At 39.4% G+C, this 13,864-nt stretch overlaps 1 protein-coding gene across 27 annotated transcripts in view; it reads left to right on the plus strand.

The window, feature by feature from the left end:
• picalma (phosphatidylinositol binding clathrin assembly protein a) overlaps positions 1 to 13,864 on the plus strand; it is a 37,059-nt gene that overhangs the window by 1,373 nt on the left and 21,822 nt on the right. The window lies entirely within an intron of this gene.

Genomic DNA, 13,864 nt, shown 5'->3' on the forward strand with positions numbered 1-13,864 from the left:
GGTGGGCTAATTAAAGTCCCTGTTTTTGGCAAAGATGGGCGAGTTTGTGATGCGATTTAACACGTCACCGCACAGAAATATCCAAAGGGCATGTCCCCTTTACTCGTATCTATTTAAGAAGCTCTTGAGTTTGCCTCCATCACACCTGAATAAGGCCAAACATTTGAAATGTATTGACATTCACAAATTTTATACTGAGGTGCCTTGCTGCCCTAACAATACTAAATACTGATCGAGCTGGAAGTACCAAAGGTTAATTGTACTTTAGCACTATTGCTGTACCTGTTACACGCTATCTTGTCAGTCATTAAGCATTCACACTGACGAAAAAAGGGACCTTTTCCTCCCACTATAGCCGTGGGCTTCATTCATCTTAAAATACAGTTTAGGCTGCTTATAACAGTACTGTCATTGTAAAGGTTCATGACTCTGATATGGTGCTGTGCCATGCAGGTTTGAATGAACCAGTGCTAGTATCACTTAAGTGTGACAGAACTGTTCACATGATTTTACAGAAATTTGTAAAACGTCTAATGGTTTTCTTCCATCTATTATGTACCTTCTACTCATCTTCTGGAATCGGAATGATTTTTGTTGGCCCTCTTCAGAATGTGTGACATCTTAAATGTTTAATTACCCCATACTATCTCAAAGAAATTTCAGTAAGTTAAAAGTGAAGGACGGATGTTTAGACTACTGATAAACTTATCTTGTCATGTCATACCAGTCACTGTAAGGTCTTGGCACCCCCTCCCAAATTGCTGAAATTTGAATGATGATTTCTTAAAACCAAATTGAATGACTAACTGGATCATGCTGTCCTCTTCTGAAACAGGTTATTCTAGTGTTTGGGCTAGCTCTTTCGTGGTTCTGAGCCCTGTGAAGATGTTGCGTGTCATAGCAAAGGCTCCTCCTTTAACACCTGGGAACTGAAGTTTTGTTATTTTAAATTAAGCAGCTGTTTTTGTTTGTCTATGACATACTTTAGCAGTGACATCATCAATTAACTGCAGTATAAAAAGCCAGTGCCAGAGTTTTTTGTGCTAATTCTTCCTGACTTGGCTAGCAGTTGTGATCATGGGCTGGTTCCTGAGATGTTCAGGTTGGGTAGTGAACTGCAAATACTGTGAAATGACTTCCCCTCTAGAATCGTATGAACTGTACTTGTGCTTGCCCAGAAGGCTGAGGCTACTCAGTGTGGGTAACCTGTGGATACACAATATGAAATGAATGTCTCTGGATTTCAGATGGTCTTTTGCTATATGTATTTTTTTTGAATAAGACCTCCACACATTGAAATGGCTTTTGTTGAAGTAATCGGAGTGATATTCTACTTTGTATCCTCATAATGTTTTCTTTGTTTCTTTTTCCATGTTTACTCTATTCCTCTTCCAGGTGAATTGTTACATTTCTTTTCCTTTATATTATAGCTCTACAGGAAGAGTATATTTAATTACTGAATATATTAACCTGTAATTTGTCAGGTTTTTTTTTTTTCCATTTTGACATCTATTTTGACATCTCTTTTCATCTTGACTATCATGGGTATTCCCAAGTTGCAGTGTACCCAGCTGAACTATAATTTAGGTAGTGGGGTCCTTTTTATGATTGTGTACCACTGAATTTTTCACAAAAGCAGTGCATGATGAAGGGATTTAACAGCTACAATGGAAAACTGTTTTAGCAGACGGGTTTGTGTAGGCTGTGCAAATATGAACCTTGCCCTTTGCCTATTAAGGCCAAACCCTGATAGTTATATAGTGGGTGTAAACGAGTCTCATTTTGTTGTCTTGGATAGTTTTTATCTTGGGGTTTTTTCCTGGTATTTAGACCAGTGGTGGTGTGTGCACACTAACACGAGGTTACTCTCGTGCAGTCTATTTTTTTTTCTGGGCCATCTTCTCTGCTCTAGTATCAATGTTGGAGGAGGGAGACTAGACCTTGCCACATCAAGAGCTGTTCAACCCCCAGTGCTTATTAGCATACAGACTCTTGGTTTTGTGGTGAGAGACCCATACAGCTAATTTCCTGTGAAAAGCTATTTTTAGGGTTTGCTCTATAAGGAAACCATAGACTGTTTGTCTAGTTTAAGGTTAAGCCTGAAATTCAAATATAACAGTGCTGTTAGTTGGTGTGCGTCAGTACCTGCCCCCCCACGCTCTTATCCCCACATGGTTTTTGGACTAGCTTACCAACAGATGCTTTTTTAGCTAGGAACTAGGAAGTTGTCCTAGGTATTTTGCCATTACGGAGTGTTGTGTTGGACTTTCCTTTGTGTCAGAAATAGTCAAGTCAACCCCACCCCCACTATGATTTTGAAATTGATAGTCTTTCTCTATCCATTGCTTTAAATGGTGGCTTTATGGCACACCCAGCCTTCCAAATTATATTTTAAGACTTGTAATTACCAGATATGAAAATACAGGACCTGTCAATTCAAACTGAAGTTTAATCACGTCATACAACATGTAATGGAGAATGCTTGCAGTTTAATGATTTCTGCTCATACTTGTGTGTACCAACCGTGTTTAACTTTCTGATCACAACCCTTTTTATTGGTGTGATTCTTGTTATAAAACATCTAACTTCTGAGCAACAACAACAAGCAACAACTAAGCAGCATGTGGTACATCTTATGTTAGAATATGATGTTGCCTTGTATATTTGTGAAGTGTTAGTGCAGTCCCTCTCTGTCTGTCTGCGAGAGAAAGAGAGAGGGATTCAGTCCTAATGTAAAGCAACAGTAAGCTGCTCTCCAAAACCAGCCTTTCTGTATAGGTGCACAATTAGTTGATTCTGTTGGCTTTTCTTTGGTCTCTGCAATACAGTGTGAGACATAGAAATTCCCTTTGAGCTCTCCTGGGTGGGGTTGCCTCAACTATGTGGAAGTTTTTTTTTTTACTTCAGAAGTAGGAAAGGTTACTTGATTAAATTAACAACAACATGCTTTAATTAAGCCATGCGAAACAATGCTGTTTACGCATAGTGACTAAGAATGGAAACCTGAGCATACTATTGTGTAGTTCTTGAAATGTAATGAAGTCTTATTCCGTTTTAGGATATTGGGCCCACATATATTTTAATTAACAGTCTGTATGGATGTTAAGTACTGATCTAGCGCACTTTAAACCTGACATTTTGTAAAATTAGTGACACATCAAGAAGAGTGGGGATTTGTGCTTCTGCATCGTATGTATAGCTTACATATGAGTGTTTATTGCCTGCAGCTATGAATTCAGATGTGCAAAATCCTGCCTTAGTGGTGTAAATGATAATGCTGTTTTAGCTACACAGCTGTTCACAGGTGGGGAGTTCTGTGTACATTCTGTTTGTTTGCGATTTCACCTGGCATGCGTTTAACATGCTGGGATCAGTTTTATGTAGGTATAAATATATATTTTTTGATATCTTAAAACTATTACCAGTGATGTTCCAAAGTGATATCAAAGATCAGTATTGGGTCTGATCCAAGCATTTTTTTAATTGATTGGTATTGACTACCACAGCTCGGTCCAAAGCCTGATCCATTTAATTTCCTGCATCGACCTAATTTACGTCAGTTGTGCAGATTGTAAGGTTCTGTCACAGGCTGCAGTAAGCCTGAGGCATGTTGCTTGAAACTACAAACTCAAGATGTCAGCCGTGTGGAAATACTTTAAATTGCAAATTAAAACAGCAACCTGCGATGTTTGCGGTGCCATCCTTTCAGGAGGAGGTAGCAACAGAACTTCCCTTTTTTTAGTTTTTATTTTATTTTTTTTAATTTCCTCCCAGAGCTTGGGTTGGTATGTGAGTGGTAGGCCTCAGTATCACCTTACCTTCTAGAAGTAGGTTGCTGTAGGTCCATGTGTAAGTGGCACGGGGATTTGAGACTTGCTACCAGTTTTCCCACTTTGCCATTCCAGTGTGTTGAATGGCTCCCTCCCCACATGGGTAACAGATGCTGGAAACAACACTGAACCGCACAATAGAGCATCCACATAGCCGTCTGGCTCGTTGATGTCACTTATGCCAAAATGAGTGCAGGGAAGGGTGGACAGGGGAGTCCTTTTGAAACCCCTGGCTCAAGCGGGCCATTAGAGAGTATGATTAGCTAGCCTGGTGGTCTTGGACTACACTGCCGCGCCTGTGGGGGCGTTAATGTTGAGCGTTGGCCGGGCTTCCCTTTCCTAGCATGGCAGTGTACTCATGTTGAATGGGATCAAAGCTTATTCCTGGCACCAAATTCATATGAGTCAGTTCTCTGACATGGTCACACACTTGCAGGCGTCAGCTGAGAAGGAGTCTCTTGCACTTGGGGTTTGGTGTGGCTATCACAGACCAGGGAGATTAACACCTTGCAAACAGTAAAACCTATTTTACTTTTTTGGTTATTTAGGTAAGAGTTTTCAGATACTTGCATAGCTTAGTTTAATACTAACTTGGAACTGCTTCAGCTGTATATAAAATTATTTTGCCTTTTCTTAACAGTGCCTAGTAGGGGTGTAAAGATGCATCGATGCACTGTGATAAATCGATCAAGGTGGTGATGCAACGCATATATCTGTTTGTCAGAATTGACTTTTTGGGTGCAGAATCCTCCTGAAAGACACTCCTACTTCTGGGTTGTGTGCTTTCACACAACTCTCCCGTGCTGCAGGTAAACGCACAAGGTGGCAGTGCCGGCATGCAAATTTCTGAAACATAAGATGACTGGGGCAAATTTCAGTAATATTCATAAAGCAAGCGCTCTGGTGATTCACTTTAGAGAAACTCGCCTTGTTCTGCAGCACAATGGTTAAGATATTTTGTAAATGCCCCTCTTTTGTAGTGCAAAAAACGCATTCTGTTTGCCAGGTATGGTAGCAACTGTTATGACTCTATGTAAAAAGTGATGTTAGCCTTAGACACATAGTATATTAACATATCAGTATCGGCTGTTAATCATTAAAAATTAAGATATCCGCATCAGTCTGATGCATCAGTCCTGGCTGATGTTTGAGCTTTATCAGGATCAAAGTTAGTAGCACCAGAACTAAAGACACAACTACTAAAATATTGTAGATGATTGCATTGGAGGAAGGGCTATTTTCTGGAGCAGAGGATGAGGGATTTCATCAGCTCATTCACCACTTAGTTGTGGTCTCAAAGTACCAGCCTGCAACAATTTATTATTAAATTTGGCTTGCAGATCGATCTTTTGTTTTCCACAGAATGAAAAAAATATATATTTAATTCCACTAATCTGGTCCAGCTAGCTCCACTGCCAGCAACCACAATCAGGTAGCGATTCTTTTGATGTTTTTTTTTTTTTTCTGTACAGTTCAGTTGTTGGCCATTTGATAATTTTACCCTGGCTTGTTATCCCTGTTTAATGATAATAAAAATTTATCTTCTGAGATTTTGCTTCCTCTGTGTTCCCTGAATAGTGTGTACTTAAGTTCACATGATAATATTTTGAGATTTTTTTTTCTTTGTCAGTGAAGTTAAAAACATTTGAATTTAGGTAATCAAAATAACTGATTAATTATAATAGAAATGAAATATTTCCAGTGCATCCAGTTCTTCCCTCAATATTCATAATCAAATTGACCCGCCTTGGTACCAATATCTAGACTTGTTCTTTTAATTCTTTAGTGACAAGTACAATTCATAAAGCACAGTGCTACCTGCTCCTCTTATCTGACAGTTGGTTTTATTGAGCACATTTTAGCTATAAAGAGTGACATGGCATTACCTACATTTTGAAGCTGTTCATACAATTGCTGCTGTAACATCTAGGTGTGTAATGTAATGCCAAATATGTTTAGCCCTGTACCTGCTTTAGGGTGTAGTGGAGATGTAGCAGTTTGTAGATTTTGTATAAATAATTTACTGTTGCATAAAGCCTCTCTCTTCCCTAGAAAATGCAGCTGAGTGCTCTGAATTTTAACGAACCTGTATGTTGCTGGGGAGGTATCACCCACTTTCGTGCTATAGTTTTCTTCAAGTAGGTTTTTTTTCGTTCCACGTCATCATTTGATTTGGCACTATATAGCTCATTGGTATCTTGTAATTACTAACCTTATTTTAGAAAAAGATTTCCTTGTTTGCTAAAGGGGGCTGATTTGCGTAAAATGAGGCGTGGCTCATTTTATTGAATTCGATAAACTTCTCTGGGTTTTAAATGCATTTTTGTCTAGGTTGCTGTAAACTGGCAGTGGTGTATTAAAGAAATATGCAAAGTTAAAAGCCTATGGCTCATTTCACTTGGGTTGGTAAAATGGCCTTGCATAAGAACAAGGTGTCTCTTGACCTTTCAAGTTTCCACCTTTCCACACATAGCATTGTTAATTGTGTAATACTGACCAAACAGAAAATTCTCATCAGCTGTATCAAAAATCAGTACTTGGTGGTTTGAAGTAGTTTTGTTTTGTTCCTGTTAAAAAACAAGGTCAAAACACTGCAGTGTGATTTTTAAGACGATTCTTTTGAAGTGAAATATTTTTGAAAACAAGTTCATTGAAAGTCTAAAAGCCTGCTGTCATTGTCATTTTAAGGAATGTTTTGTAGTTTTTAGTGTCGGCGTACATTTTCTGTAGTGTGTAATGGTTCTTAATTCAAAGTCTTCTGCAAACGGTTAAGTGGCCATATACTGTTATTAGACATGCTTCTGAGAAATCGCTAAAACTTTATGTAAATCCATAAATATTTTTTATTTTAGCCGATGTAAAATGTGCTTTGGAAGATTTTTGTGGGGATATAAGTTTTGTTGTTGCCATGCCATTAGTAAATGGTCAAATTATCAGTCTTTAAACAAGGATACTGTTTTGATCTGTGGAATGTGATCACTTGCTGTGCTGTGTAGCCGGTTGTAGCCTAAGTGTGCTGTGATGTCTCTGCCCTCTGAGGTGTGTCTGTCACTTCACTTTGGGCCCACGTAGGCCTGGCATCAGACTAGAAACGTGACCACAGTGGTATCAGATGACAGTCATGCAGCCAAAGTCCCAGCTCGTTACTGGCTGACAGGACACAGTGTCTCTTCTAAGCTCCTTAGACAAACTGATATGAACCAGCAACTGTGAACCCAGGGTCATCTTCATGCGCTCCTATTCAGTTTGTAAATTTAAGGTGTTGAGCTGTAGATGTCTTGATCAGGGTTTACTTTTCTCCTGGTCCTACTTTGGAGGGAATCTAAACCTTTTATATAAAATTTTAATGAATGTTTGAAGTAACATGCTTGTGAACAGTGGGAATGTCTTTAAGAAGCTGAGAGAAGGGTTTTCATACAACATTTTCACTCCATGAACTGTAGTTACTAGAAAATGTCACACTTTGTCGTCATGCTCAGACATTGTTTGTTGTTGTCAGTTTTAGCAGTGCTTGATGCTTTGATCCTGCCTTTTAACAAGCATTAAAATACCTCTACGGTAGTTATAAGATTGATATCCCTCATAGCTACAAATGGCGCTGAAAAGCTGTTTTAGAAAGTTATTTAGATTTAGTTTCTTTGTGATTATGGCAAAAGTTGGTGTAATTTGAAAATCCAGCTGAAGGTATATTAAACTTCTATGATGTTGAACTTGCAACAATTTGCTGTATTTTTTTTATTCAGTCAAATTTCACAGCCTGCTTTCCTAACATTAGCAAGAATGACTTGAAAAGTGCTGTATGACAGCACTGCAACACGTATGAACAATTCTTCATTGCCATGGCTTTGTAGGTTTGTGGGTGAGGCAGAAGTCGACTCATTGGCAATTCTGCTGAAATGCTTCTGTTTGCGGGGACAAATAATCTCCCACAATTTCTGAGGAACAATCTCAGTCCTTACAATCTGCAAATGAGCCTCACTGACTTGCCCTTAAATTTAACCAGTATTGCAGTTGCCTGTTAGGCTTGCAACATAATTATGTGTTCTTGGGCTTCATTAAACATTTGTTTTCATTTTAACTCTGAAGTTACAAATAGGTTTGTATGTTCCTTCACTGTTATCCTTTTAACACCTCCTTGGTTTCACTTTATCAAAATTCAGTGAAATTAATTTTATTCATGGTATTGTCCACTGTCTGTTATAGCCAAATTCAGCAAAAATGTTTATTATTAACCAGAAAGCAGTGTACATTTTTAATTGATGTTGCTTGCTGCAGTTTATTCTGATTTTAAAGGTTTTTTTCCCCATTAAGCCCAGTTCTCCCATTCCCCTATTAACTTGTTGCATTGTTAAGCTCCCTCCATTTTTTAAGATGAAGTCTTCTCTATGCAGTGTGATATAACAAATAACAAGCTAGTTTTGGAGTTGGCAAATTGGTGCCCTTTCTGTGTATTTTTCATTCGTTGACCTATTTATAGACAGTAGTTTCCACATCTGTGCTGGTCATCCCCAAAGCCTGCTATCATAAACATACTTTGCATTATACACCTGAAATGTCTCGATACAGGCATTCTCAAAGCAATGTCTCCAAATGATTGTGTGTTTAACGTTGCTGTGCATTATGGGATTGAGCTTTGATTTGTGCTTCCTATGGTATAATGCAATATGTAATGCAATACCTTCACCCTTGGTTCTACTGTTTCTCTAAGGACCTAGAGCTGTCCCTAGATAACACAGCCAATGAGACTGAATGCTGCAGCTCAGTAAGGTTATGCTGTCCTATTTTTTCCTTTTTCCCCTCCTCCTCCTCATGATAACTGTAATATATAGGCCATAAAGCAAGACCTTCCTTGACAAGAAAGCCAGCATGGTTCAGATTTTGTTGCCTGTCTGAACTGGAGAAGTGGGAAGGCCTGGCTCAGAACTCTAGGTTTTCTGTTCAGGGTGAAATAGCGGGCTTGAAGAAAAGTATTTCCAACATTCTTGTAGCCCTCAGATTGTTTAAAATGTAAACAGTGAACAGGATGTTGTGCAGATTGACAATGGTGATGTAGATGATCAAATGAGACTGTACAGTGTTATTTGGGGTATAAATTTCCTGTTTTTTGTCGCAAAACCCAAATTGCGCTTACACTTGAAGACTAAAATGTTTGGTTTGCCGGACATGTTTCTACATGTACCAAGTGCCTGATTTTTGGTTTTTGGTTAAATGTATGAAGTTAAATCAATAACCCCTGTATTGTGGGTGATGAAAATTACTTGGATTTTGGCAAGTGATGATTGGACCGAATACAAAATTAACATATTTGCTCTTACATTGATACTGCTCTTGGATCTGCTTGGTCAGCTTTATCTTTGAAAGTGTGATTGGTAGCTGGTTTTGACTGGTGATGTTTTACTATAAAAGATACATGTTTTACATGTTGGATAATTTACTGTTGAACTTATAACCTGTTTGAAATTTTTAAGCTGTGGTGCTCTCTTCTGGATTGTGTTTAATAGTGTTCATGGGTTCTTTTATACTTTTTTAGTTTGTGTAATTTTTGGTTTATACAGTATTACTTACCCATGATAAAAATATATGGCCATGAACAAAGCATTGCACTCTATCTGAAATACAGCGGGTACAGCCTTGACTGATAGAGCCAGTGATCTTTAGTTTAAACTTTACATCTCAAGGATTTAGTATATTTAAATTAGAGGCGTGAATCAAGGGGAAAGGTTCTTTGTGTTTTTGAGGTCCATTTTTATATTGATCTGAGCTTCATTTTACAGAAGGTTCTTTAATGTTAAAATCGTGTAAATGAGTCTCGGCCTGAAAGACCAGCACAGTGGTCAATAGAGAGCTCCGTTTTGTGAAGGTTGACACCAGTGGAGAGCATGGATTTCATTTTCTGTGCCTTTATATGAACTTGTCTGAACCCATAGCCTGCGTGAATTCCCAGCTGCCTCATTGTCACCCTCTTGGCAACCAATTGCATCATCAGAGGCCACAGAAGTCTCTGTACTATACCGGAATCCAGCCAGTCGGCTCTTGCTTTAGCTTCCTTTGCTCTCAGATTTCTGGAGCAGGATCCAAATTCTTTACATTTGCAGCTGCAGCCCTTGCCAGAAGATGTGTAGTTTTCACCACTGATGTGAAGAGCAGAATGTGACCGCTGTATTACTGCCATTTCGTGCAGCCAGCTGAGTCCACGTAGGGAGGAGGGGTACTCTCTTATTTGGCGGTCTCTTTAAATAAATTGTTGACTTTTCCAGTCTTTTTGGGCCTTAAATATTTGGATGGAGGTGGGTTAAAAATGGCTTCTGCAGGGGTAGAAATGTCCCCTCCCTGGATTTGTGTGGTAAGACTTGTTGCACTGCCTCTTTATCTCTGAAGTACAAACCATTCATTTCTTAAAAATGTCAGGATGTTTGCTTAATGGACATAAAAAATTTGCAAATACCTAGGGCTTTTTTTTCCTTTTTAATAGACGGTGATCTTTTACTGGCTGCTTGGTATTAAGTAGGGGAGAAAAGGTTCCAACTCCGGTTTCCCCCCACAGTCCAAAAACATGCTGAGGTTAATTTGGAGTTACTAAATTGCCCATAGGTGTGCCTGTGTGAGTGAATGGTGTGTGTGTGCCCTGCGATGGGCTGGCCCCCCATCCTGGGTTGTTCCCTGCCTCATGCCCATTGCCTCCGGGATAGGCTCCAGACCCCCCGCGACCCAGTAGGATAAGCTGTTCGGAGAATGGATGGAGAAAAGGTTCCAGTTTTACCCTTGCACGCACAATGTTAATCTGTTGAGTTAATGTCCCCAGATAGTCATCAAGTGACCTGTGTAGTAGTTTATTTTTAAAAATGTGGGATATACTGCTTTGACAGTTTCTTTGGTGTTTCAGCATTTATCACAACATTTGTTTGCTAGTGTTTAATGGAAGTTGTACAGCTTAAGCAGTTATACTTAATCACACACGGTTCAAAGAGAGCAGAAAAATTCTCTCCCTTTGCTTCAGAGAGTCCCGTTCATTTCACCAGTAAGAATATGTACATTTGTGGTCATTAGCTATTGCATACATCTGGATTTTCTCTTAACAATGGGCATGACTAAAATGCAAGACTTAGCGGACCATGTTTTGAGTACAGGGGCGGCATGGTGGTGCAGTGGTTAGCACTGTCGCCTCACACCTCTGAGAGCCAGGTTCGAGTCTCTCCTGGGTCATGTGTGTGTGGAGTTTGCATGTTCTCCCCATGTCGTCGTGGGTACTTCGGTTTTCCCCCCACATGCTGAGGCTAATTGGAGTTGCTAAATCGCCCATAGGTGTGCGAGTGACAGTGAATGGTGTGTGAATGTGCCCTGCGATGGGCTGGCCCCCCATCCTGGGTTGTTCCCTGCCTCGTGCCCATTGCTTCCGGGATAGGCTCCGGACCCCCCACGACCCAGTAGGATAAGCAGTTTGGAAAATGGATGGATGGATGTTTTGAGTACAGTTAAACGGTAATTGTAACACTTTAATGAATATTTTCTAAATGGTTAATTGGTGTGCACTCTGCTGAAGTGTGATTGTGTTATTTTTGCTCTGTCTGGGAACATAGTAACCTCTAGGCACGTTGATGGTTGTGTTTTAATGACCCTCAGGGATGCTGTGGTAGAGTCATAACTAGAGCTGTCACTATCGATTTATATTAATAATCGAGTAACCTACTGATTAATGTTTTATATATTATATATACAAACCGACCCTGGATGTATCTGTATGTATGATATGCACACATGCTGTTACATGAGAAGAATGACGATAGTGGGTTAAAATGAGTACGGAGGAAAAAAGTGGTCACTGGAAGACATTTGTCTTCTATTCATCGGAAATGTTTTGTATTCTATCGAGAAGATATTGATGAAAAGCAAGTGATTTGTCGCTGTAAGAATGCTCCACCTCCCTAGGAGAGTAGTGATGTGTAACATACAACATCACTGTCCCATTGCTTCATGTCTGTTGGTGACAACCCCACCAGCTTATTTGACAGACCGATAAACTGGAGCCAAATATAACAAGTTATTTTAGGTACATTTTCAATTAAAAAAAAATATATATATATATATTTTGTAATCACAATTTCATCACAAAAAACGTGATGAAATAAGTTGTTCATGTTTAATGTTTTTGAAGAACGGTTCAGTGTGAGCTATCAACATGGCGAGTCAGGACATGAGGTACAGATCAGGTAGTGACACATAACCACCCATCGAAGTTTACGCGAAGTTTGGAAACATCGGTAGGAGGACATAAAAGATTGTGATATCTACGATTCACTTGAAAAGTAGATCGTGGACATTTTCAAGATCAGTCGCGATATAAAATCATCCCTAGTTAATAGCATTCTGTGGTTATTATGCACGATATAAGCTAAGATGGTGCAACTAAGCAGTGGGGGGTTGCATTTGTTTTAGCAGAGATTTTCTCTAGATACAGGAATTACAGAAGGTAAATTAACCCTAGTAATTTATGTGAAAATGATGACGAAGGCTAGGCTACTCCAAGAGGGCACATAGCTTCTAGTTATCTGGGGTTGGCTTAACATTATTGGGGAGTTTGTGGATGTCCTCTTTTAAGGTGCTGTTGCATTGCAGTCGTGCTGTTGTGATGTTTAAGTTCTGCTTTTCAGTACTGAGATGACTGCGTTGTTATTGACATTCAATGTGCTCCCACACAACCGAGGCTTTCCCTCTTTTTCTCCAATTTTAGTCTATGACTTTTAAAAATCGAATAATCAAGTTCAATCAAGTAATCGTGACGGCTGTGATCGTAACACATGTGTGCTGTGGATGAAACAAAACCTCCAGCAAGAACATTGAAATCTTTTGCAATTTTTAAACAACTGTCGGGTTATCTGCGTCCTGTATGTGAGGCAGCTTGTTTTGCACTAGGCTCTTTGCTGTAACTTTTTCTGTTTCCACACTGATAACCTACTTTTCATTTAAGTATGTATCTGAACGGGTCTTGTATGAATGTAATGCTCCCATTATGGTGCCAAGTCTGTCACTGTGATGGGCTGGTGGCATTGAGAAGGCCTTGTACCCTTGGTAAGGTACTGTGTGAATTATCCTGATGTAAATTGGAGTAAACACAACTAAGGATTTACAATCGATTGACTAGTGATTTGGAAAAGCCAGATTTTCACCCTAATCACGCTGACTGGCAATAGGCCAATCAATCTAAATATGGCCAATTTTGTGAGCCAATCAAGTAGTTTTACCAGGTAACAGGAACATTTCAATCAGTGCATCCCTGAATACAACTAAATCATAAACATCTATTTTTTTCCCGCGTCATCATTTGTATTTTTGTTTTGTGTGAAAGGGATATCACACAGTATAAAATATTGTCTTATCAGTGAACGATTGTTTTTGGGGTGCATGAAACTAATGAAATATTTCTGTCGTGCATCTGCCAAGTGCCAGCTTGGCATGTAATAGATTTAAATATTCTATCAGGGCAGCATTAGCCTGCAGTTATATCATATTGCATGTCTGTCCTACAGCTGAGCCATGCGTATCACGCTGCTGTGGAATGTTTGACTTCCAAGATCTTCAGGTTTGGTGTCCTTTTTTTCCCTGGCAGATCAGCCCGAGGCTGCAGGTTGTGCTAGTTTTCAGAATTGTTCAGATTTTGTTTTGTGTTGCTTTTTCCTTCTGCTTTTTACTCTTGAGGCACGCAGAGATGTGGGGTATGTTTCTGCTTGGTAAATGTCACTTTAACTTCTGAATGCATCGTAGTCGTGTTGTTGAAACGTCGGATGTAATGTCCCGTTTGAGATCCAGACCACTGATTCTGGCTCATGCCTTCAGGTCTGTTTAAGTTCTATGAGAAGTATTCTGTGTTTTAGAACATAGAATAAACCTTTATTATCCCACGAATGAGAAATTTAAGTGTTACAGAGCTAGAGTTAGAGAGTGAGGACTTTCTTCTCTATACATGTGCTGCTTTCTGACTTGGTTACTCACTCACCAGTTAGACACGTCTGCTTTTCTTCTTGTGTTCCTGCTGACTA

Source organism: Brienomyrus brachyistius, chromosome 6 (genome assembly GCF_023856365.1).
Source record: "Brienomyrus brachyistius isolate T26 chromosome 6, BBRACH_0.4, whole genome shotgun sequence".
Classification (NCBI taxonomy): domain Eukaryota; kingdom Metazoa; phylum Chordata; class Actinopteri; order Osteoglossiformes; family Mormyridae; genus Brienomyrus; species Brienomyrus brachyistius.